General features: G+C 45.7%; 1 protein-coding gene across 2 annotated transcripts in view; it reads left to right on the top strand.

Annotated features, from left to right (window-relative positions):
• The window catches only part of LOC133933708 (beta-1,3-galactosyltransferase 1-like), a 69888-nt gene that overhangs the window by 9004 nt on the left and 37264 nt on the right, over positions 1 to 23620 (top strand). The window contains exon 2 of one of the 2 annotated variants that reach the window (XM_062380892.1): positions 14111 to 14227. The exons of the other annotated variant lie outside the window; for it this stretch is intronic. The gene's annotated coding sequence lies outside the window, so the exon portion shown is untranslated. The remainder of the gene's footprint in view (positions 1 to 14110; positions 14228 to 23620) is intronic. 2 annotated transcript variants of the gene reach the window in all.

Here is a 23620-nt window from a genome sequence, read left to right as displayed (position 1 = left end):
GTTTGCAGAACGGATGAAGTATTCCCTGAAAAGTTGGAATGTGTTGTAAAGTAGATATGGGTCCAACTTCCTTTATAACCACTGCCAAGAGAGTTCCATGTTCACTAGGTCTGTAATTGCATCAATTAATCTGCCAGTTCTTGTTTGGTCGGGAAGGTTTGTTTGAAAATAGTTTGTTTGATAGTCAGAACAGATATTCAGCTTCCTGTCAAAGAAAAGCAACAAATCCTTACATGTGAGCGACTGAAGATAAAGAAATGAATCATTGGGTGATGAATGGATTATTATTAACCTTCTGAAAACTGACTGGCACTGGAATATGGAGTTTGTGTCTTAAATCAGATATAAAATGAAAACTATAATAACCAGAACATTCGTTCTTTTTGTACCGGAAAGCTAAGACCTTTGAAAACATGTCAGAAATTATTTATTTTTTAATGTACGGCACAATTTCCGTCCTTTCATCATTTATTATGGTTTGTCGACTGAGGAGCGTTTTAGCTCAGGTTGAACAGAGCTCCGTGCTTCAGTAACTTCACGCATCAGAATCAACGACTTAAAGAAATGCACGGAGCTGTCATGTTGCAGTATAGAGATTCCAACGTGTATGTGTCCGTGCACGTCGGTGTAATAAGCATCCTTGGTGAAGGTCGGAGCTTTTAGTAGAAGCTTCTGCATCACACATGTTCACAGTGGTCTTTGCAGTGAGCTGCCAGGTTAGAGTATAAGGGCCCATTCTTTCTTATTTAGTGGATCTGAAAGCTTTGCACTGTGTGATCTCCCACTTTTCTCTCACTTTCTTGCCTGAGAACAGCTGTGAGGAAACTGGCAAAGGTCAAATGGCACCAAGCGAAGCTGCCGGAGTGAGAACAGGACCAGACTTTAATGCAGAGCATATTCTTTCTCTTTGTCTGTGCTCTGTATTATTCAGATTTTATTTGAGGGCTTTAAGAAATACAGAGTTGCTTGTTCGCTTATATAAATTTTTGTTTGTGTACGTAGGTGTTCAATTTCACAACCTCCAGCTTTTTAAAAGTGAATATTTAACTTTTCTTGTGATTTTAAATTTAATATCTTATCAGGGTTTGAATTGGTTTGGATATTTTTCCGTGTTTTTATAAAATAATATATAAAATACAGCGTGGTCCAAGTTAAATGAAATCCTAATGCTTAATGTAATGTGTTTTATCTGTTTTTCAAAAGAATCCCTGTAGAATCACTGCTCTGAGAAATCTGTAATTTGTGTTTAGGAACTTTATCTGCCCAGTATCTTTTCTAGTTGTTTCCCAGTGTAGCCACAAAGGCCCATGTGGCAGCAGTATTGACGAATGAAAAGCAATATTAGGAGAATACCTGAGTTCCCACTCTCTCTTAGTTTTTCTCTGTTATTTACTGCAGCAGACGTAGTTTATTTAATGTTTGTCTGATCTCTCATTGCAACACAGAGGTAAATAAAAAGAAAAAAATCCCCCCCCCCCCTCGCTCCCATGAAGTCATGGGGGGAGAAGCAAAACACATTTGAGGTGTTTGGTGTAATCACTGCTCGGAGCCCGTGTTTATTCTCAGCCGTGTTTCTAGTTCTTTGTTCTCCCGGCGAGCTGCACACACCCTGTCTCCAGGAAGAGTCTGTAAATATGTTGTGTATTGATTTGAATATCTCAGTAGCTTTGTACCACGACGAGTCCTTCATCCGTCTGGACCAGCTCAGGAACTCCTGTCTCGTGTCGTTGCCTCAACAGAGAGGCTGACACAGCCGGACCAGTCTAACGTGCGCTCTGGTGCGATCAACACTCTGTCCTCTCTAATATGTGAACTCCATGCATTTTTCACAATGTGGTTGATTACGCTCGCTGGGTGATTTTTCATATTTAATCAGCTCCAGGCGTTTCTGGGTTTTTTATTCACACAAGAGTGGCCATTAATATTCAGTGTATCCACATTACAGACATTTACTCGGTGTGTGTGTGTGTGTGTGTGTGTGTGTGTTTGTGTGTGTGAGTGTGCGTGTGTGTGTTTGTGGAGCACTCGTGGTTTGATATGTTTCTCAGTTTTCAGGTCACAGTTCAGTATGTTTTCTGTGCAGGGAGAAGAAAACATACAAAACCAACTTCTTCTTATTTCTTCTCTTTTAATAAAACACTAGTTTACTTAACATTCTCTTAAAGTCGCCAAAACTGCTGCAGCTTGCACCAACCTACGTTCTCTCCCGGGTGCCGTTTCATTCGGTCAGAACATTTGATCTGGATTTGATCCCATCGGCCTGATCTGAATTGTTTGGTTTTGCACTTGCAGGAAAGATCGAGTTTCAAATTGAGATCTGCACACAACAAACGTTCTGCATGCCCATTGGCTGCATTCATTCGGTTCCGTCAGACTTTTAAAATCATACATCTGTTATTTGGCATTTTGTGATACTCTCCCCTTCCTCTATTTTTATCATCAACTGTCTCATCTGGGTTTCCTGTGATGAGTTTAAGTGACGAATGAGATTGTGAATCATCTTGAAATAACCCAGATTTAACACAGTTTTATATTCAAACTTGTGAAAGCTGAGATGATGATCCGTCCGTCAGACACAAGGAGACCGCGTCCTGTTAATTCTCCTGATTAATGCAGAAACACAAAATACAGTAATTCTTCTTCATGTGGATTTGCAGTGATTGGATATCTGGCCGCTCTCTGGCTCAACAGGTAATCTTGATAATCAGCTAATTTTCCATTGATTCATCACTGCCATCATCCATCCTGCCTGAGGGAAACACAGCGTCGGCTCAATCACGGATACCTGCTGACCTTTCCGCCAATGATCCGCTTTGGGGGAAATTTGCCGCAAAGTCGTTTAATTGAGCCGACTCATGGGCCCTGTGCAGCCCCCCCCCCCCCCCCTCCTTCCTCTGCTATGTCATCCAGAGCCAAACTCATAACAAAGGAAGCCCTCACCTGTCTCCTGCTGCCACGACACTCCCCGTAGCCACACTGACACGTAAACAGATCCTGTGTAATGAACGGGAGGCTGATGGGCAGGATGCAGCTTCGAGTCCCCGCAGCCTGGGAGAAGGGTTTGATGTGCTGCGATGCCTGAAGACGCTGAGTCGTCCTGCAGGTTCGATGCCGAGCATGCAGCCGCCCCCGTGCAGGACAGACAGGACTGCAGCCTGCACCGGGCGCTTTGTTCAGCAGCGCCGTCAAATGACTCGGCTGTGAATCTATCATGTTAAATAAAGTTGTGCCGGCTACAGCTGCCCTCTAAATGTCAATGATTCAGATCATCAGTCGAGGGGCGGCTGAGCCACACTTCAGCCTGCCAGTTGGATCATTTGGCTTTCTCCTGCAGCAGAGCAGGTCGTAAACTGGAGTGGAACTGGACAGAATAGTAATTCTAGGTGAGGTGGATGGTTTTTACCCTCTGTGCGTCTTAATCAATATTTCTATCTTTCTATTATTACCTCAGTAAATATTACAACCCACACACACAGCTGAGACATTGTCAGAGTCTCAGAGTGGGAGTGACAAGCGGAGGGAACATCCATCATCTGGTGACACCTTCTCACAAATAGAGGATCTGCTTTTCCACACGTTTTCACAAGAATTTCAAAAAATGCATTTACATTTTTCAGCTTTGGGGCCAAATTATGATTTTACTCGAATGCTGCAAGTCAGAGTTGAGCCTCAGTGAAAACACGTCGGACACCAGACTGGAAAAATAATGTGAAGGCGTTTGGTATGCTGATTCCCAATGATGGGCAGGTGTGAAGAGGGAGGGGGGGGGGATGAGCAGACCCACCAGACACACCTCACCCATACAGAGAAGACTGACACTCACAGAACAGCTGTTTTATTCATTGTTATTCCACTCGCTGTCGTGGGCCATGTTTACCATCCATCCCAGAGAACTGCCTCCGCCTGTCAACATCTGGCAGTAACACAACCTTTGAGGATTCCATTTTGACTTTGAAAACAAAATGAAAACAAACTAAAGTATGAGCTACACCCCCCCCCCCCCCCCCCCCCCCTGTCTCATCAGATAAATCTGTGAGTTATTCCTCTCTTCAGTGTTTCCATGACAGTGCGCTCAGTGGTGTCTGTCCTGCCTGCACGCCGCGGAGGGGGCGTTGTGATGTGGAGTTATTGCTCCCTACATCACAGCGTCTGTGGCAGCGTGGCTCGCCACTTCCTGTGAATTCATCACCATTAAGGGAGCAATCAGCGGGGCTGGAGCTTAGGAGGCACACGGGGGTAGATGTAGGGTTCACATTAACCCCACCCCCTTCAATCACCGCTCCTCCATCCCCTTTATCGAACGCTATGATCTATTGAGGGAGAAAGCTGAGGCGCTCTTCAAATAAAAGCAATACCCCCGTGGCTCTGGAAAGGTAATCAGGAGTCAGGCGTGTCCCAGGCAGACAGGCAGACGTGTGGACACGGGTTTCTCATCTCAGCCAGCACACCTCCACCCTGCTCCTGTTGCAGCCTCCTCGCTCGGGTTTATCATCAGCTGCTCCCCGTAGATGCTTATTGCCTTTCGCAGCCTTATCTGTCTGCCTGGATGAAAAGGCCTCCCAGGAAGAGATTAGCAATCCAATAACTTGTGGAGCATCCACCCCAGCAGCAGGTGCTCCCCAGAGTGCATGCTGATGAGAGCAGCCAGGACACTGTAATAACAGGCCGAGCGGTATTTGCAAACAGCGAGCAGCCTCCCAGAAGCCTCAGCATCCCAGAAGCCTCGGACTGCTGCTCTCACCAACTCGCTGTAAAGTCTGGGCCCTCCTTTTATTTCTCTGAGCGAGATCCAGAAAGAGACGATTTAAAATAGTGTTAAGATTCAGAGCAATATATACTAAAGTATTACATGTATAAGTATCTGTTTGTAGCCAAAGTATAATGCGATAATATTGAACTTTATTTACCACACGTTGAAATGGAGGGATTATGATTATATTTGTCTATAGTCCAGTCTTTCAAAGGAACATCATGCTATGACTGTGATTGGTTGATAATCACCAAGCAACTAGCACTGCTATAATAATGAATTAGTGTCACACTTTAATGAACCTCCCTGAAAACACACAGACTTCAGTTTTCTACTTGCTGGTGTCCCTCAGGGTTTAACTCTGGGCTCAGTCTTCTTCTCCCAGGACAAACAACTCAAGGTCAAGTAATTCACGACCTTATTATTTTCTGTTATGCAAATGATACCCAGCGGGACAGTGATCTCAAACCCACTGAAACCAGTGACCTCATCCTCACACTGCACCTCTGATTGTTATGTGCACTTCCTATCGTTCATATCACTACTGAGGGACCTTTGTGTTCAAGGCCCCTCAGCCATGGAACTCTCTGCCTGAACCTGGATGGGTTTAAATCCTCTTCTTTAATCTCTATATGCAATATTTAGTTTTATGACCTTTCTCCTCACTTGACTTTAAAAACAAAATGATGAACTCCTGTTTTATTGCTTGCTTTACATAATTTTATGCTCCGTATTTTATAGTGTCAGTCCATAGTGTGACTTGTTTATCCTGACGCTGTGGCTCAGTAGTTAACTGTCACCTGTGGTTTTATGGAGCTTTACGACACTTTAACTTTTTTGTTTCGTGGCTCGTTATAATGGCTCCTGGGTATAAGATGGAGGAAAGAAGAAGGAAACTTGGGGATGTGTACTTACTTGTCTTTTAAATATGGATGAGAAGCTTATAGGTGATGTAATGTGAACTCAATCATACATTAGACAGAGAAATATGTGGATCGTGTAGAGGTTTCATCTTTTTGAAGCTAGAGTATTTTATTGCATAAGGTCGACAGTCAGAGATTTACTACTCAATGCGTAAAGTAAAACAGGATGCGACCACTTAATAAACAAGACAAAATTGTCTGTTACTTAATGTGTGGATAATTACTTTTATTTCAGATTAATAGCTTTCTTATTTACTTCTGCTAACTGATATTTATCCAACTAAAATTCCAGATGTAGTGAGATTAAATGTGGTTTCATAAGGCAGCTGTTGGGCCTTGACTGAGGTCCGGTCTCTAACTGCCGAACAAGTATATTCAACCACTGTCTAATGAATTTTAAATAAAAATGGCATCACTAACACACGTGTGGAACATGTAAACATCAGTGAGTTTTGGTTATCTACCATGTGCTGATGCATTTCAATGAGCAGGCGTCCACATGTCCACAGTGGTGAGTGTATCTGCAGCTCCACAGGCTCCACAGCTGAGACCTCGTCCACATGTCCACAGTGGTGAGTGTATCTGCAGCTCCACAGGCTCCACAGCGTTTCTCCCTCTTTGAGTGCGTCTGATATCAAGCTCTCCAACAATCGAGTGCACAAACACAAACTCAGCACAAAACAAAGAGGGATGTGTGGGCAGGCGTATTTTCTTTTTTCATGGGGAAACACAAAAGGACTCAAACCCTAAAGCATCACTGCAAGTCATCTCCCTCGGCCAAACCCCACCCCCCCGGCTTCCTCGCCGCCGGCTGTGCAGTGAATTTATGCGCTCTGCCCGTGTTATCTGTACTCTGTGTTTTCTTCAATTTCACGGAGACTTGTGTTTCATGATAAAGAGTCAGTCAGAGTCAGTTCCTCAAGGCCAGCTAAACGTGATAAGCCACTGTAGTGTTGTTATAATGCACTCTATGAATCACAGCTGCTTTGTCAGCTCTCGGCAGCCGGTGATGTATCATGTGAAATGCAAAGAGGCTGCTGTTCATGCAGTGATTGGCCAGGGTCAACAGGGATTCTTTTTAGGAAGGGAATCATTTTTTTTTTTAAAGAGATTGGCAAAGAGCCCGAAGAAGACTCTTGTATCTTCGTCACAGCTTCCGGAGGTCGCCTGTCGTGGCGAGCTGAGACCTCGAGCTGCAGGAAGCATTCAAAGAATCTATTTTGATAGCTATCGCGTTTTTCAGTCTAAATATCTGAGAGGTAGTGATAAAAGGATTGTCTGTGCAATGCTGCTGGATGTTTGCCATCCCCAGCGAGGGCAGGGGCAGGCTGCTGAGTGGGAGGTGCAGGTGCAGTGAAGGATTTGCACTAATTGACTGAAGTACAGGAGCCCAGGAGGGACAGATCAGGTGCAGAGATACTAGCCAGGGTTTGCCCGGGTCTGCAACAAACAAAGAGGATCCTCCCCTTCACTGTTCTCCTGTAATTGCAGTTACCCTAATCTGTCCCCCCGGCTTCCTGTCTGTGAAAAAACAAAAACAGCCGAGTGCTGAGCCTCTGCCGAGATCCCTCCGTCGGCTTGGCGTTCAGCGGGCTGCGAGACGAGGAACAAATGAAAACCGAGTCGCTCGGGCGGGAGATTAATGTAGAAAGATGAAAAGGGATGGATTGAGCCGCACGGAGACGCCAGCGTTACAGGTGTCTGGAGAGGGAAGACGGATTGCCAGCTCCTTTAGACTTGGCTCGCTGCTGTTCCAGCAAATGATGGGCCTATGTCATAATAAAACGGGTGGTGGGAAAGTAGCGTGATATTAATTGCGGCGGGCTTCCCCTCCTCCTCCGTCTGCAGCCAGTGACGACACGTCTACCTCACAAGGACAAGGAGACTTTTAAATACACGTTCCAAAGGCTGGACAGAGAAAGAATACATTTCAGTTTCAACCTCCTCAGGAGGAGGGTCTCCAGCTCAACATTAATCAGCGATGGCTTCTCGGCTTTTTTATTTTCCTCTGCGGGAAGCCACCGTTTCATTTTTTATGGGATTAGAATTGAATGTTCATGTCCCAGGGACTGACCACACGCAGGTGGCTCATCTCGTTCAAATCAATAGAGATTGTGAAAGCTGAAATTCAATTCCATTCAATTCCATAACATGTTTAAACGTCACTCATACCGACTCTATTCAGGGATACTACATCACTGAGCTGTGTTTAACATGTAACTATTAAAACACTCAAGTAAACCAACTTGTTATCGGGCGTCCCAGCTTGTCCTCTTTTGTTTTCCAGATTCCTGACAGCGGATGGATGCTCGCTTCCAGACGCCTCAGCCCCTCTGTGTGCTTTTGGATTATAGATCGGGTCTTTAATAATCAATGACTGTGTGGTTGTCGGAACAGATTAGTGGCATAATCTCCAGTGTATGTCCTCATAATACGCTTTACACTGTAACTCTCAGCAGCAATACAAAGCCCCGGCTTAGTGCAGCTGCAGCTAATGTTTGTCACCATATTGGTTTCTATCCAACACGGTCTTGAGTTCATTGCTCAAGCCGCCCATGTCACCATCTCCCGCTCTGAGGATTCTGGGTTTGAAGAAACATCTTTTGGACATTTTGATCAAACTGATAAACAGATGATTTGATAGCCGAACATCAGGCTCCAGCTAAGTAGATGCAAACATCCTTTTTCCGCTCGCTCCCTCCATTCCTCCACAAGCTCTCTGAGGCACGAGGTCACCATCTGTTGCAATCACGCCAGAGCGATGCCCTGCCGTTTACATTTCCCCGTGTTTATTGAGGTGTGAGACGCTGGCATGCAGACGCCATTATTCTCTCTCTCGCTGGCTGATTTCCCAGCAGCGCCGGCTGATAGAGGTGAGGCGGCGCCGGCCCCCGTCGGAAGACGAGCTGCACTCTGCGGGCAGCAAGTGTAAAACAGTAATTATGAGAAACGCACAGCAATCGGGCCCGCACATAAATCTCCAGCGTGCGACGTCACAGTTTACATTCAGTGAAGTGCTGGGAAATGCTCTAAGTGTGTGTGTGTGATCGCAGCTGGAGTGGCAGCCAGGATTTAAAGGCTGAGGTTCACGCAAAGAATCTTTTCTGGCAGAGAGATGGAGCCAGTTTGGAAACACTCAGCATTCCAGGGTTCAAAATGAGGCCGAACACTTTTTCCTCTGCCAGCCGCTTGGTCCTTATCGTCACCGGTACTCTGTAATTGCTATTGACTGATGTTCAGTGATCTTTACGTATGTAGTTTTGCAGAGTGATCGTGGTCTCCTGTTGGATAATTGTTGCTCTCTGGCTGTGTGAGAGTGTGACCTGTTCTCCAGCTCGGCTCCACAGGGAGAACCAGCAGCTGGAGGCTCGTATGTTGAGATGCCCTGACTCAGTCTGTACAGAGGTTCATTCATTAGAGGCCTCAGAGACACTCAGTGCATCACATGTAAGGAAGCAAGTGAGAATGAGATCCAGATATAAACACTGATCTGGTGCATGTGGCCCCGTGTTACATGTTGTTATGTTGGAACATACAACGTGTGCACATCCGAGTTCGGCTTTTTATATAAATACATATATACATACACATTTTTTAAACAATCCCAGTCAGAGAAGACGTTATAACTATACAATAGTTATACAACTAAATGTAATACAGCCAGATTTCCACCAATACTATTACTACTTTACTACTACCAACTACTGCTACTACTACTACTACTACTACTACTGCTAGTTAAACTTATAATAATAATAATAATAATATTTATTTTATTTTCGTAGCAGTTATAAAATGTAAAAGTAAATTATAGTAAATTTGAATTCACACGGAGATGAAACCTTTATTTTTAAAACAGTTTTGACTTTATCAAACACAATAACCACCCATCGGTGTGAGGCTGAATGGTAAGCGTGTGTGTCTGTGTGTGTTTGTGCGTGAGTGCTGCATCAGCGTGCACATGAAGTTTCATTTTAAGCCTGTCTGAACATTGTGTTTTCAGGTTACCTGACCACACAGGCAGGGACACACACTTTCTCTCCGTTGTGTAAGAGCAGCGGAGCCGAGCTCTGGATTGTGTCACTGCCGGCTCTTTGCATAACTCACCGTCGCCTTCTTTACCGCAGTGAAAACACAAGCTCGGGAATTATTGATTTGAATTAATCTGCGTCTCCTGAAGATTCAAACACACAATTAGATTTCAGTCGTCATCTTTTATTAATGTAATGGCATTCAAGTGTCTGGTCCTCACCCTAACCCTCTCTTCCCAATTATAAAAGAAAAACCCTGAACACAGGGAGAGGAAATTATTAAAGATCAGATAAGTGGTCTCCTCCCCCCACCCCGCTCCTCTTTGGAAAGTGAATGTCAGTAAAACTTTGTTAGCAAAGGTTAACACAGTCATTAGAATTCTGCCAGCAGTCCCTTTAATTTATTCCAAAAGTGGTGTCGGTCATTTATGGATCTGCTCCAAGTTGAGAATGGGGGGGGGGGGGGGGGGGGCATTGCAGAATGTCACTCTGACCATCGGTGAACACGAGGCGGTGACCTCGCTCTTCATTCTTTGGCTCACAGGTCGGGTTTAACAGTAGCCGGGCGTCGCCTGCTGTCACTCCGAGGCTGAGAGTAAATCTTTGTGAGGCCTCTGCTGCACCGCTTCTTCATTCTCTCTCCCCCCCCCCACTCCCCCCTCAGAAAAACAACAGTGCTTGACAGCCCGCTGCTCGTCTCAGCTCGGGGAAAAATGCAAAAGAATTCTGTGGCGCCCACGTCTCTCCCACTGATTAATGGCTAGAGGTAGAGCACCCGTGTTGCGGCTTTGATGAGGCAATTTGTACAGTTCTGCAGGAAAACAATGGCAGTTCATTTTATTGCAATGCGTCTCCAGGGATACATCAGCATGGCTGCGGCTGCGTACAGTGAGGAGCTTAGCACAATAATAAATCAAAAGATGCTGCTCTGCCAGGGGGGGGGGGTTACAGCTCACTCTGTAATGGCCCATGTGCCGTTTGTGGATCCATTTGGATGCCGGGTTTGAAGCCAGCGTTTCTTATTGTCTTCAGTTATGAATACAAAGCCGGGGACTGTTAGCCCTGTTGCTTTTGACTCATCCCTCTGGGTGTGCAGGGAGCCAACAGTTGATCATTTACCTATTGTGTTCTAAACATCGCATTTTCCAGATGAGCAGAGCCGCAGCAGATCTGCCCCCGAGCCCCCGAGCCCCCGAGCCCCCGAGCCCCTGAGCTCCGGCACTGCAGCAGGAGACAGTTCGATGCTCATCACAAAAAGAAACTAAACAAGAGACGGAAACGTTGATTCCAGAAACCGCTTCGCCACATGAGACTTTAGTTCGCCCGAGAAAAAGCTGTAAACATTTTTTTGTTTTCGCTGTCTCATAAATATGAAAAGTATTTAGTGCCAGTGGGTTTTTCAAGATAAAAGGAAATTGCTTTGGTGTTTGGTGCATGACAAACACATGATGTCGTTTCGGTCGCCTATTAAATGCATCATCTCCTTTATCCTCCGCCTCTGCAGTGACTTACAGAGCGAATGTGTTTGTATTGGTCACTGGTAATGGATACGGAGCTCCAACGCCAATGGTGGGAAAGACAACAACTCCCATGATGCAACGCTGCATCACAACATCATCATCAAACTAGTCTTTACATATAGTTTTGATTGAGAGACCCCTGGTGGCCAAAGTTCTCTAATCAACAAACATTGCAAAACTCACTGGTTCCAGCAAATCAAATGTGAAAGTATTCTAGATTTCAACATTTATGAGTTCAGGTCAAACAAAACATGAACATTTCTAACTATTTCCTGATTGATGGTTGGACTTCCTGCACAGTTCAGCCCCCTCCCCCCCCCAGCCTTTACAACCAGGATCACGCAGGGAGCTGCGGACACAAGGAGTCGATGTGTCCTTGAGCAAGACGCTTTGTCAGCACTCTGTCAATGTGAGAGTGAATCGGTGAGCGAGCCGAACGTGGTTAAGTGCTTTGAGTGGTGGACAGAAGAGAAAAAGCATTTACTGAACAAAAGGACAACCACATCCAGATAATCACTGACATTATTAAATCTTCAAAAGTTCGAAAGTGGAATGAGACTTTGCTGTAAATCATTTTGTTTAAAGGCTGGAGATGAGCCTGAGGGCTGAATGGAGTGCTGAACACCTGAGACCATGAAACTGATAGAATGTGCTTCTCTGTGAATGTGGTGACGAGCAGCGTTGTGAACACGACATCTCTGAGAACGTCTACATGGAATTTCTTAAATATTCAGTACAGACGTTCAGTTGGACTCACAGATGAACTCATTACATATTTGTGGTTGGAGGCTGTGGCTTGTGAACGTGTTATCTTAAGAACGCCCTGAGAGTTTCTGTTAAATTTGGACTCATGGATCAGATTATTTTGGTCACAGGTCACAGGTCAAGGTCCTGGTGGCCTCACAAAGCCTCTTGAACATGATATCTCTAATCAGCCTTTAGGGGCTTTCATCAAATGTTGACCAGATGTTACTGGGACTCAAAGAACTGATTCGATTTCAGTGCTTCTGTGGGAACTGAACGGACTGAATCTCACAACGGCAGCGCAGCACTTTATATCCTACACAGTGATGAGTTGGATAATGAGCAGGATATTTATCCCTTTAATAAAACCTATGCTGCTTCAAGGCACAGTGAGCGTCACATGAATAAAGGATGTGTGAATAGTGAAAGTCAAACATGATGGTGGACAGAAACCTGCTTTAGTCCCACAGTGAAATCACATTTCTACCTGCAGGTCGATCCACATGCCGACTCAAAGCGAGGCTCCTCATTACCAGCAGTTCTAGGATTGGACAATTACAACTAAAGTACCATTAAGTGCTCGGGCGGCAGGAACGGCTCCCGTCATCATTCAGAGACACAAAGACACACTGTAATCTTCAAATGGCTTCAGTTGAAGAGGAGCCAAACGCTCGGGACCGTGTCATCCACATCAAAATATGTGACGTATGAAATGAATGTTGACTATCAATCAATATTAGCTGCTTTCTGCTGTTCTTGTAACAGGATCATGTTTTTCTGTGACTTGCAGCAAAAAGCCTCCGGTGCAGCTTCCATGCTCCTTGATGTAAATCCTTTAAGTCTGTGGAGCTGTGCTGCAGGGAGCGGGTGCACGGAGGAAGCCATTACTCCTTCATGTGGCGTTTTGATGATGGTGGTACAGAGCTCCGTCTGACACAGAGAGGGAGGCTGCGACATGACCAGAGTTTCACTGAGATATATTTCAAAGTATCAGGGTTTCACAGTAAAGAGTTTTCTGGTTGGATGTGTAAGGAGCGATACTGGAGGAAGCATTCTGCACATAAAAGGAAAAGTCCAATACATATATATGAATATATTTAGTTTGGTCCTGGTCCCGTCCACGAACATGGAGGAGGCAGGATTTATGGCTCAAACTGCAGCCAGCGATCAGGAGGCGTCACTTCTGTGGAGTTTACGTTGTGAGCACATTCAGTTCAGTTTCACAGTAGCTGTCATTACTGTCATCAGCACTTAGTTAGTCATCGAGAACAATGGCAGACTTGGCGTTTGTCTCTGAACGAGAAACACTTAACCAAGCTGCTGCTGCTGCTGCCTGAGGCCGGAGAGCGAATTAACTACAGCTGCATGAGCTGCCACGGAGCAGCCAGCAGTTTACTGTGGATTTGGACGTTTGTCAGTCAGTGTGGAGTCCAACCAACAAAAGATTCCTTTAATTTAAGACCCATATTATCAGGATCACTTGTCAGAATCAGGCCCAGATAACTCACACAGACACTCGCACTCAACGCAGCTGGAATCGGCTCCATCACCGTCGTGAGAAGTCTGAATTTAACGTGTTGGAACCCTGAGCTGTGATATTTCAACCTGTATTCTCACCTCTGGACACTTGAATCATGTTGGATTTTTAAATGACGTGTTGATGGGGCTGTTAATATCTTTGCAATGTATTTGAGTGTGTGGATATTTTGGAGTTGTAAAGCCGCTGCTGCAGTTGTGCTGAGTTTGCACAGCGCTGTGTGTTAATTTCTCAAATGCATATTGGGCAAAGGATTCAGCAAATGTTTCCATGGTGAGAAATGTGGCAGTGAGCAAGCATTAGGGTGTTTGCCAAGGCCATGATTACTGTAAGAGCAGGATGTAAGAGCGGCAGAGCAGCAGCTCTACAGCAGAGCAGCTCCATTGGATCGACTTCACAGGTTTTACCCTCGTGAGCTGTGGTAGAGCGACAGCAGCTGAACCTGCTCCTGGTCCCTATTTGGTTTGAGGTTTCAAAGCTGCAAAGATGGCTACATATAGACTCCAGCAAATAATCCTAATGATAAAAAACAGGTCTTAAGTCAAATTGGAAATCGCAAATATGTATTTTTTGACAATGTGTCTCCACTTCCTCCTGCTATCCAGACAGGAAGCCAAGATATCCGGGATACAAACACTCCCATCTTGCACATTTGGAGCCGGAGGCTGTGCAGTAGCGATCGTGGGATGGAACCACGGTAGTGAAGTCCTGCTCGACCAATCGTGAGTCATTCCCAGCTGTCAGTCACCTTGTTTCTATCAAGTCAGCATCAAACCACTTAAGAAATATCAAATACTTATTTAACGTGACTTTTTAGTCTGGTTCTTGTCCCAGAATACCGAACCAGGCCGGCACACTTTGGTTGCATGTGTCAAAGGTCCCAGAATTCATACAACACAAGTAAACACATCTCGAGTCAAGTAGGCAAATATTTTCCTTTTCCAAACAGGCTACACAGCAAGGATCAGTATCCTACTTTCACTCAAAGTCATATCTTTATTATTTCCAGTCCTTAAATCCAGAATCGTACATGAAGCAATAACAAGAGCAGAATGTTGTTGTGCGATTCCTGACGATATTGCAGTGGAGCAGCAAAGGGAAAAGAGACGTAGGGGACGGGCGGGGGAGCGATGGCAGCAGCCGGGTGTGAACGCTGAAGGAGAAACAGACCCCATGAAGACAAATATTCTGTTTTGCACACCACTCATCCTCCACACTCACTCCATGCATAAATGAATACAGATCGCTGTGTGGAAATCAGCAGAGCTAAGAAGCTGCCTGGCACAAGATGTTGCCGCTAATCATTCCCCTCAGCCACTGTCCGACCCTGCATACAAAACACACACACACACACTCACACACACACACGCACACAATATCACACCTAAACAATCGTTTCCCCTCACAATTGCTTTTCTCCATCAGCCACAACATTCTTGGAGGAAATATGTGCAGCAGCTTATTACAGGACACAGATACTGGATGCTGTTTTGCATATTGAGAACTTTGACTGGGTCGTATTCCGCTCGAGCGTATGTCGCCGGTAAAACACATGTTTCCCCGAAATTAACGCACTTAATTTCCAAAGAGATTAAGGCAGTTTTACAACCTGCCGGAATCTAAACAGCGTCGCTTATCTGTCAGTTAATGTCGTTTCATCAGAATGAAAATCCAGCCGTGGCTCCTGAGGGGAAACATTAGGGCGTGATAATAAAGTGCCGGGAGCACCCAGGGTGATTTTCTGCTCCATAAATTAAAACACTGTGTGAGTGATGCAGGTTCAGGAACGTGTGTGTGTCCATTAGAAGCCTAGAGAAATAAATAGCACCATAAATACAGGGATAAAGTTTTTATGTGAGAAACTTCCTCTTGAAACTTTATATCAGGCTCAAACAACTATATTCAAACCCCACAGGCTCTTCCTGTCTGTTACTGATATTTTTATTTATCACAGACGAGAGACTGTTGAGAAAGTTGTGTGGTGAGAAAAGAAAAGTGATTCAAGTGTTTAAGAAATCGTTCCTTAAATACTACACCACTGTATTGAGTCTCTGTGATTTTGTAAATGTGGATCTATACATGTTTGATATATATTATTTGTCAGATGTCGCGTTTTCTCTTTAATTGGAAATTCCAAAGTTCTGATGCACGGCAGATCTGAAACCTGGTCCAGGGGGAAACACCTCATTCTCACTTCTACCCGAGTCGGTCACTTCCTGCGTCCCGTCAGCGGCCGGCTTGAGCTCGACAAGCCGTCATGTGCGATGACCCGTGAAGAGAACCTGTCCTCTCCAGGTGTCCTGAGACATGTTTTTATTTTTTTTATTTGACCTTTATTTAACCAGGAAAGTCCCATTGAGATTAAAAACCTCTTTTTCGAGGGAGTCCTGGCCAAGAGGCAGCAACAAATAACATATGTACACTCACAATATTACACTCACAACATATAAACAGAAATTAAAATGATATAAAAACAATTACAAGTAAATTAAAATTCATAAAAAACATCTACAAGTAGAAGAAGTGGTCTGAAATGCTCTCATCGTAGATTTAAAAGCGTTCAAAGAAATCATTTCGGTTTTAATGTCTCCGTCTCTTCCTGGAGAAATAGTGTGCAGAGAAATCTGCAGTGCATCGCTTCTGGAAGTCAAAGTCGTTTAGTGATTCACAATCAATAAACAGTCATCTTCGGTGTCAAAGGCCAAAATAAATCAGAAAATCTGCAATCTGTGGAAACCGATCTATTAATAAGTTTACAACAATAAACAGAATACTAAATTCAATGCTAATCTGAACCCAATAGAAGACGTGATCCCAGGCACAGGGAGGAATGTTCATTTGAAAAGGTTCAAGCTATAAAAAGCCTCACACAGATTTGATCCTGCTTTTATTATGGCTGGTTGAGCTCATTAGAGAATTAACCGTCACGGTTGATTGTCGTGTGGCAGAAGCTTCACATCCTGGTTCTGCCTTCCCAGTACTCCAGGTTGTTTCTGTACTGGACGAACCTCGGCAGTGAGATATTCATTCATTCAGCTTTCAGCCTTTTTGATATCTTTTCCAAAAACCAGACTGCAGAGGTTTATTACCTTGGATTTAAAGGTCGACCGATTAATTGGTGCAGACAGGACATTTCATAAACTCTGATTCTGAGGAATTTAGGCTGATGGCTGCGCTGGTCCCAATGGTCCCACTGGTCCCACTGGTCCCAGGGGACGTTTTTAATGAAGGCTCCATTCGCACAGTCAAGGTCAATTCATCCTGTGCCTGAGATAATTCATATTTAATTGTTGTTTACATTATATAAGACAGCTTTGGTCTTTGTTGTGGTGGTGATGAGGTTGTTGGTTATAACATCAGTGCTTCCTGTTCATCATCGAAGCCTGACACAGTTTCTGAATGGTCTTTGGTTCTGCACCCGGTATGTGGGCCGGATTATAGTGTGGAAGCAGTTTGGGCCAAATCTGGGCCAAAACTATTTTTGCCATGTGGGAGGACAATGGGTATGGTGTTATATTGTGGGGGGGTTCAAGCCCAGAAAATAACCCCAATTAAAAAAAAAAACAAAAAGACAAGACAGGATCATTTTGTCCTCGTGTTTAGTCTCGGTCTGTCTTCCTCTCTAAAAACGTTAGTTCAGATCCCCCCCCCCCCCCCCCCCTCTGGCCTTGTGGTGACGAATCAATCTGACAGGTGACCAGGACGTGACCGCGCCGCCTGATCCAGGTGAAGTCCTGCGAGTCCACACAAACAAACCTGCTGTGCCCGATAAACATGCGTCAGACGTGATCTGTGTTGATGGAAGCGCTCAGAGTGTGTGTGTGTGTGTGGGGGGGGGGGGGGTTGATTCATCCTCCCCTATGATCAAATGCAGTTTACAGACAGTGAGCTATGAAGAGGAGGAACAGGACTCATTCACACTCAAGTGCTGAAATAGTTGATGTTTGATGTGTGTTTGTGTTGCTAACACCTCCCCCCCCCTCCCTGCACAGCAGCCATGCATGGACCACCTGGGGGGGGGAAGTGCCTGGGTGGCTTTCTGACATGCTGTTTGCAGCTGACAGCTTCGGGATAATCACTTCACGACTCACATGAAGTTTCCTAATGAGGCTTTTCGCTGCATGTCAGTCTGCGTTTACCTGCGCGAGCTGCAGCTGCATGACTCTTTCCTCTTTTCCTCTTTTCTTCTTTTCTCTCGTTCTTCGCTCACTTCGCTGGCTGATCTGACAGCTGTTGTTCTTAATTTCATCCCCGGCTATTTGCAGAGGATCCATCTGGTGCCGCGGAGAATGGGCAGATGACGGGGAGCAGCGCTCAGCCGCACACACACACACACACACACACACACACACACACACACACACACACATAAATCAAATACATCTGGGCAGGAGCAGTCTTCTGTTTGTGCGTGAGAGCTCTGAAGGCTTCCACCTACTGTACATGAGGATATATTTAAACAAGTAGTTCACATCCAAGGCAGAAATACACATTTACTTAAGGAAGCATCAAATATTGAAGGGAAGTATTCAAGTTTTGGCTGAAGAACGCTGTGCATACCCCTGTATGACATAACAAGCAGCTTGTTAAAGTGAAGTTGTCCTGGTTGTCGAGCTTTGTGGACGACTCCAGCAGCAGGACACACACTTAGGGGACAGAAATGACGTCCACCTATGATGAGACGCGTTGACTCTACGTAAGCAATGACCCTGCAGTGTCCAAAACAGTTTGAAACACTTTTTAATAATGAATCTGATGTTAAAACCAGAATCAACCAACACATTTAATTGAGCTGTATTTCCTAAATAGATGCTTCAACGAGAGCCCATCGACAAAGCACCTCTTTGCTTTCCTCCACTGTTTCTAATCCACTGAGTTTGTGTGGAAGCAGAGAACCAGATCGTGGCACACTGCACAGTTCTGTGTGTGATGCATCTGCAAGCTGTGTAAACTGCCACACCTTCAGCGGACGTGATGGGCTGAAAGCAGCACAGACTGGATTTGATGGGAGGTATCGACTTGAGTGTGCACCCACGAAAAGTAGCCAATTATTGTGCAGGTGGAGAAGACGTGTTGCAGCACGTCTCCCTCTCCAGTGGCAGAGAGACGAGAGAGGCAGGGCCAATTACACAGAGAGATCTTTCTATTCGGTTTCTTTGCGTTTTGTGTTCATTTTGTACCAGGGGCCGTTTCATTTGAGTCCAAGTACAGATTACTCCTACTTGAAATAACTGTTTGTTTTCTGTGTGCAAAGAAGTTGTCCTCCTCTCACCCTGCAACACATCCTTCCATCCGCACATCCCCTGGTTTTCTCCGTAGGTTGCGATGCTTTCATCTCCGAGGGGTTAACGACAGCTATAATCCTATTGATCCAGAAAACTGATCCCTCCTAATCCTGTAACATGAAAGTTGGGCATTGTGCTACAGCAGCGCCCGGCAGCAACAGCTTTATAAATTCTTATCCAGCGCCGCGAGCCCCGGCGTCAGTGTTCAGCTCAAAGCTGCTTGGGAGACAGAGACCGTCCGGGACTGCACCTCCACTGGAAACACTCTCTGTGAATCTCTTACTCCGTTTCTCCTGTGGAGGACGGGCGGCTCGGCTCTTTTGAAGGTGCTGTTGACGAAAGAGAATGTTCACATGAGCCTCGGGGAAAGAGCCGGGCTGACTTTGCAGGCTCGCCTCTCTTCCTGCTTCTCGCTGTCTCACCCTCTTGTTCTGTCTCTCTGGAGTTCTGGTCCTGGTATGCCCTCACACTTATCCTCCTTTAAAGTCATCCCTCCATCCCTCCCCTTTGACTCCTGGATTCTCACCTTCCTGCTTGCGGCTGCTGTTTCCTCCACTGAGGCCCGTGCCAGGTACAGTTTTTGCCGTGTGACGGCGACTGCATGTGACAGCACCCCGCCGCGACCAAACACTCACCCGCCCCAGTTAATGACACTTAGAGGGATCCCATGATGCACATTAACACGGTTGCCAGGATGGATGCTGGCTGAGTCAGCAGTAGAACGTTGCACCCTGGCAGCACTCCTGGTGCAGGGTACAGCGGAGGTGACATCAGCGACTCTGGCTGACACCACTGGTAGCCCGAGCCGCCCCTGCTCTGTCACTGTCATCCACTTTCACAGTGTTGGGGGGGAGATAGGGCGGGGGGGAGAGAGAGGTCGGGAGGGAGAGAGAGAGAAGGAAAATTTGGAGATAAGCCGGTTGTTCTTGCTCTTTAGTCAGAAGAACGGGAGGCTGAGAAGAAGAATTCTGTCTCCAAGGGTCACTTCCTGCTGTTTCAGTCGTCACCCAATCTGTTTGTTTACGGAACGATTTGTCCTAGAACCCTTTTCACTCTGGAAGAGATTCTCTCCAACTTCCACACGTCTGTCATGTCTCAGGAAGGTCCAGCTCATTCGTGTTTTATCTCCGTATGAATTGACCTTTTATATAAGTCAATTAGTTCAATATTTGATGTGGTGAGTTTTGTTTTCACGTTATAATCTGAGTGCACTAAAGACTTGTTGTATGACCCACACACGTCCTGTGTGAGCTGCATCATTCGGTTGCGTTGCAGGATGTGATCATCGCCTCTGCCAGCATCAGAAAGTTCATGTTCAGCACTTGACAGTTTGTTGAATGAGTCAAATGAACGTCTCCTCAGTTCAGACACATCCTCAGAGGTGACGACTCTTCTTCACCAGGAACAAAACACGTTTTTTTTTGTACGGGTGTTTATTCAGCATCAGCCGAGGAAGTTTGCCATCTTGTCCTTCTCACTACTTCACTAATGCCACAACATTTAAAGCAGACTCTCAGTTATCACAAGGTCAGAGCTCGATCCGCAGCTCGTCTGGAGAAAAGCAATTTACGCTCAGGGGAGGTTGTTCTCATGACTCTAGTTTTTTACACATATCCGAGGCCGTCTTTTTCCTCGAGCTCGTAATGGCTTCCGCTGGAATTGAAGTGATGACTTTAGAATTGGAGTGAACAAATCTCTGTCGTGCTCTCGCCTCTGAAGGTTCCTAAGGCACCTGACGGCTTCCTCCCTTTATCTGGCAAGGTGTGAATCACGGCCGGCCTGCCATTTCAACAGTGCTCAGAGGACACGCTCAGAAATAAGTAGTGATGGGATAATTCAATATTTGTTGCACTTTTAATGAATCTGTGAAGTCGCTGAGTAAATTCTCTCATCCATGGAGCGCTTTGCCCTGTCAAGAAAAATATTTTCAATATGTTTTTTATAAGTCAGGCTTTATTATAATATCAGAGTTTTGACTAAATGAACACGTTGAATTAAGGAAGTTTAACTCACATCTCAAAGGAAAAGCATCAGGTAAAATCCAGAAAACCCTCAACTTGCAACTGAAAATCTTCCAAATTGATTTGATCAGATTTTCCGTCATGTCTGTCAAACTTGCCACAGCTCCTACATTTCACTTATTGTGAATCTATTGAATTGAACTTGTTGAAACCTGCAGAAATAGAAATGAACAGTTTAGCTCCTTTTTGACATTATCTGTATTTTCCAGTGTGTCTCTGTCTTGGAAGACACTTTGTCCTCGTGAGCAGGATTTCTCTGCAGTGGGTTGGCCTCCGACGCCGGCTGCTCAAAGGTTCAAACGCCAGCATGTCGGAGATTGAAGATGGAGGGATTGTGTTTTGAGACAGGAGTGGGGCAGGCAGGGGTTTTTAGGGGAGGCGAACAGACGAGCAGCTTGGAGGACTCAAACGAAACAGGCAGGATCAGGCCGAGTTCAAGACAAACATGAGGAGATAGTTTCAGAGACTGTGGACGCAGGATCTTTATACTGCAGGTGTTGAACAGACTTAAGGTGCACACACACACACAGGCTCCGTTAAGGAGGAGGGAAGTGGGTGCTGCAGGAAAACAGGATAAGGTAAAGAGGGGAGGGCGCTGCCTAACCATGCATAGTGTGCCTGTTACACTGCAGCTCAAAAGCGTCTCATTCCCAACACTTCGTCCTTGCTCGCAACATTAACCTCCACCAGTTTGCCCTGCGGCGGCGAGGGAGCCAATCAATTTGCACGCTTTGTCAACCTCCGGTGCCTCCTCCCCTCTGAGACGGCGGCACAAAGACACCAACACCGAGCATATTCATCTCTACTGTGCAGGAATGTCCTTTCATTTCCTCCTCTCTCTTTCATCAGCTCTGTGTTCTCTGAGTCAGGATGTCTGCTCACAGGAACAAAGATTCACCTTCTCTGCTGAGAGGAGATGTGCGGAGGCCGATTGGGTCGATAGCAAACTGTCTCCGTGTCTCGTGGGTCGTTTTCAGACACGTGAGTTTTCACATATGAAGAACGCAGCAGGAGATTGTGTCAGCTCGTTCACAACGACCTGAATGGAGCATTCAGGCGAGGGGGGGGGCTTGTTAGATTATGCAGGATGCAGGACATGATGCACAGATCCTGCTGCGGACATCATGTGGTCGAACTCTAACCCGGAAAATGTCCAGACCTCTGTGCACGTCTGACAGCAACTTCTTCTTCAGCCTCTCTCAGCTGAGCAGGGGTAGCTGGGATCCATCTTGTGGGTCTATTGCTATATGTGGGATTTAACACGCCCTGGTCTTTAATGGGGTCTTAATATACCTTCAGAATTGGTTTCCATTACACAGAGCTAATTTATATCACTCATCTCTCCTCCTCCTGCAAAGAGCATCAATACGCTGCGTCTATTAAGGTTTCTGTGTCTCCTGCACCTTCCTCCTGCAGCTCACATGATTTTCCATCAGAATTAATTTAATTGAATATGTAATAGCACAAGAGATTGAGGGGGGGGGGGGGCTTCATCATTGCATTGTTGAAGCCTGGTCAAGCCGCTGGGTCTCTGCAGAAATGACACGTGCAAATTCCCAAGTCCAACTGTTCCAGTGAAATATTGCACTGAGATCTGCGGGGTGGTGATAAACAAACAGCTCTGAGTGCATAGTGTAAATAACAAGATTAAATCAGGGGCTGCATTGTGATGGAGCCCCTGCTGCACTGTTCCCTCCGGGCTTGGATTGATTGGCCATTTCAACGCTGTCAGTCTAATAAATATACAGACAAGGAGACAAATGATGTGCTGAACTATTTGTTATGCACGTTTAATGAACTTGATCAATTCTGCGGGAGCAAGCGCTGCTCTGGGGAGTAACTGTAGAGACTGGCTGATCCCAGACCCGGGCCTCGATGCTAACAGGGAATCATCGGGCGTGAGGACCAGTGAGCCCAGAGACGAGGTCTGGTGGGATGAGGAGGAGAGGCTGAGAGAAGCCTCAGAACTCTGACAGCTCCCCGGCAAAGCGAAGAGAGGGGGGGATGATGGGGGAAAGCAAAGAGGAGGAGAAGAGGCACCGGAGAGAGATCAAAAGGTGGCCTCATCAAGGGCTCGGCTCTGCTCCACTCTGACGGGGCCAAAGAGATGGAGAGGGCGGAGGCTTCAATGGAAAGTCAGGGATGACGAGGACCCAAAGAGGACGGTGGGATTCCACCTGTAGCAGCGTCTGTGAAGCATCTTATTTTTATTCTCAGTGCACTCTCCTTGAAGACGTTTGCATGTGCACAGTTTCACTCTCACACTCGGCTGAAAGCACGAATGATCTTTTCATGAGGTCGTTGTGGACGATGATGTAACGATGATGTTCGTCCGACATGGGGAGAAACTGACGGATGTAAAATAGATCCTACAACTCCGATCTGCCAAAACTTGCATTATTAATATAACCTATTAACAATGAATACATGGAGTTAAGTGCAATTGGACTGTATGTGTTAAAGCAGCATCATGTGATGTGGAGAAGTAAATAAATAATGACAACATTTCCTGGTGGTTCCAGGGGGTCGGTCTAACTGCTGGTGTCTGACTCTATCAATCATTGTGCTTCTTGTGATTTGTTTTGGAACAGCCTGATTGAATGTGAAGGGGCTGTTGGGCCTTGGTGGAGGTTTGTGATTGGCTGTTCAAGTTGGCCAACGAGTTTGCATTTGATGACAAACCTGTTTGGTGCTCAGGTCTGTTTTGGTCACATTTGGTTTTTGGTCCAAAGGGGGTTTTAGTCCCAAACTATCGACACACTTAATTCTTCCACCTCTGAAGAATCACCTCATTACGACAGTGCTGTAT

The sequence above is a fragment of the Platichthys flesus genome, chromosome 22 (genome assembly GCF_949316205.1).
Source record: "Platichthys flesus chromosome 22, fPlaFle2.1, whole genome shotgun sequence".
Classification (NCBI taxonomy): Eukaryota; Metazoa; Chordata; class Actinopteri; order Pleuronectiformes; family Pleuronectidae; genus Platichthys; species Platichthys flesus.
Note: the sequence above shows the minus strand (reverse complement) of the source record. Positions and strands in the feature narration are given on the sequence as shown.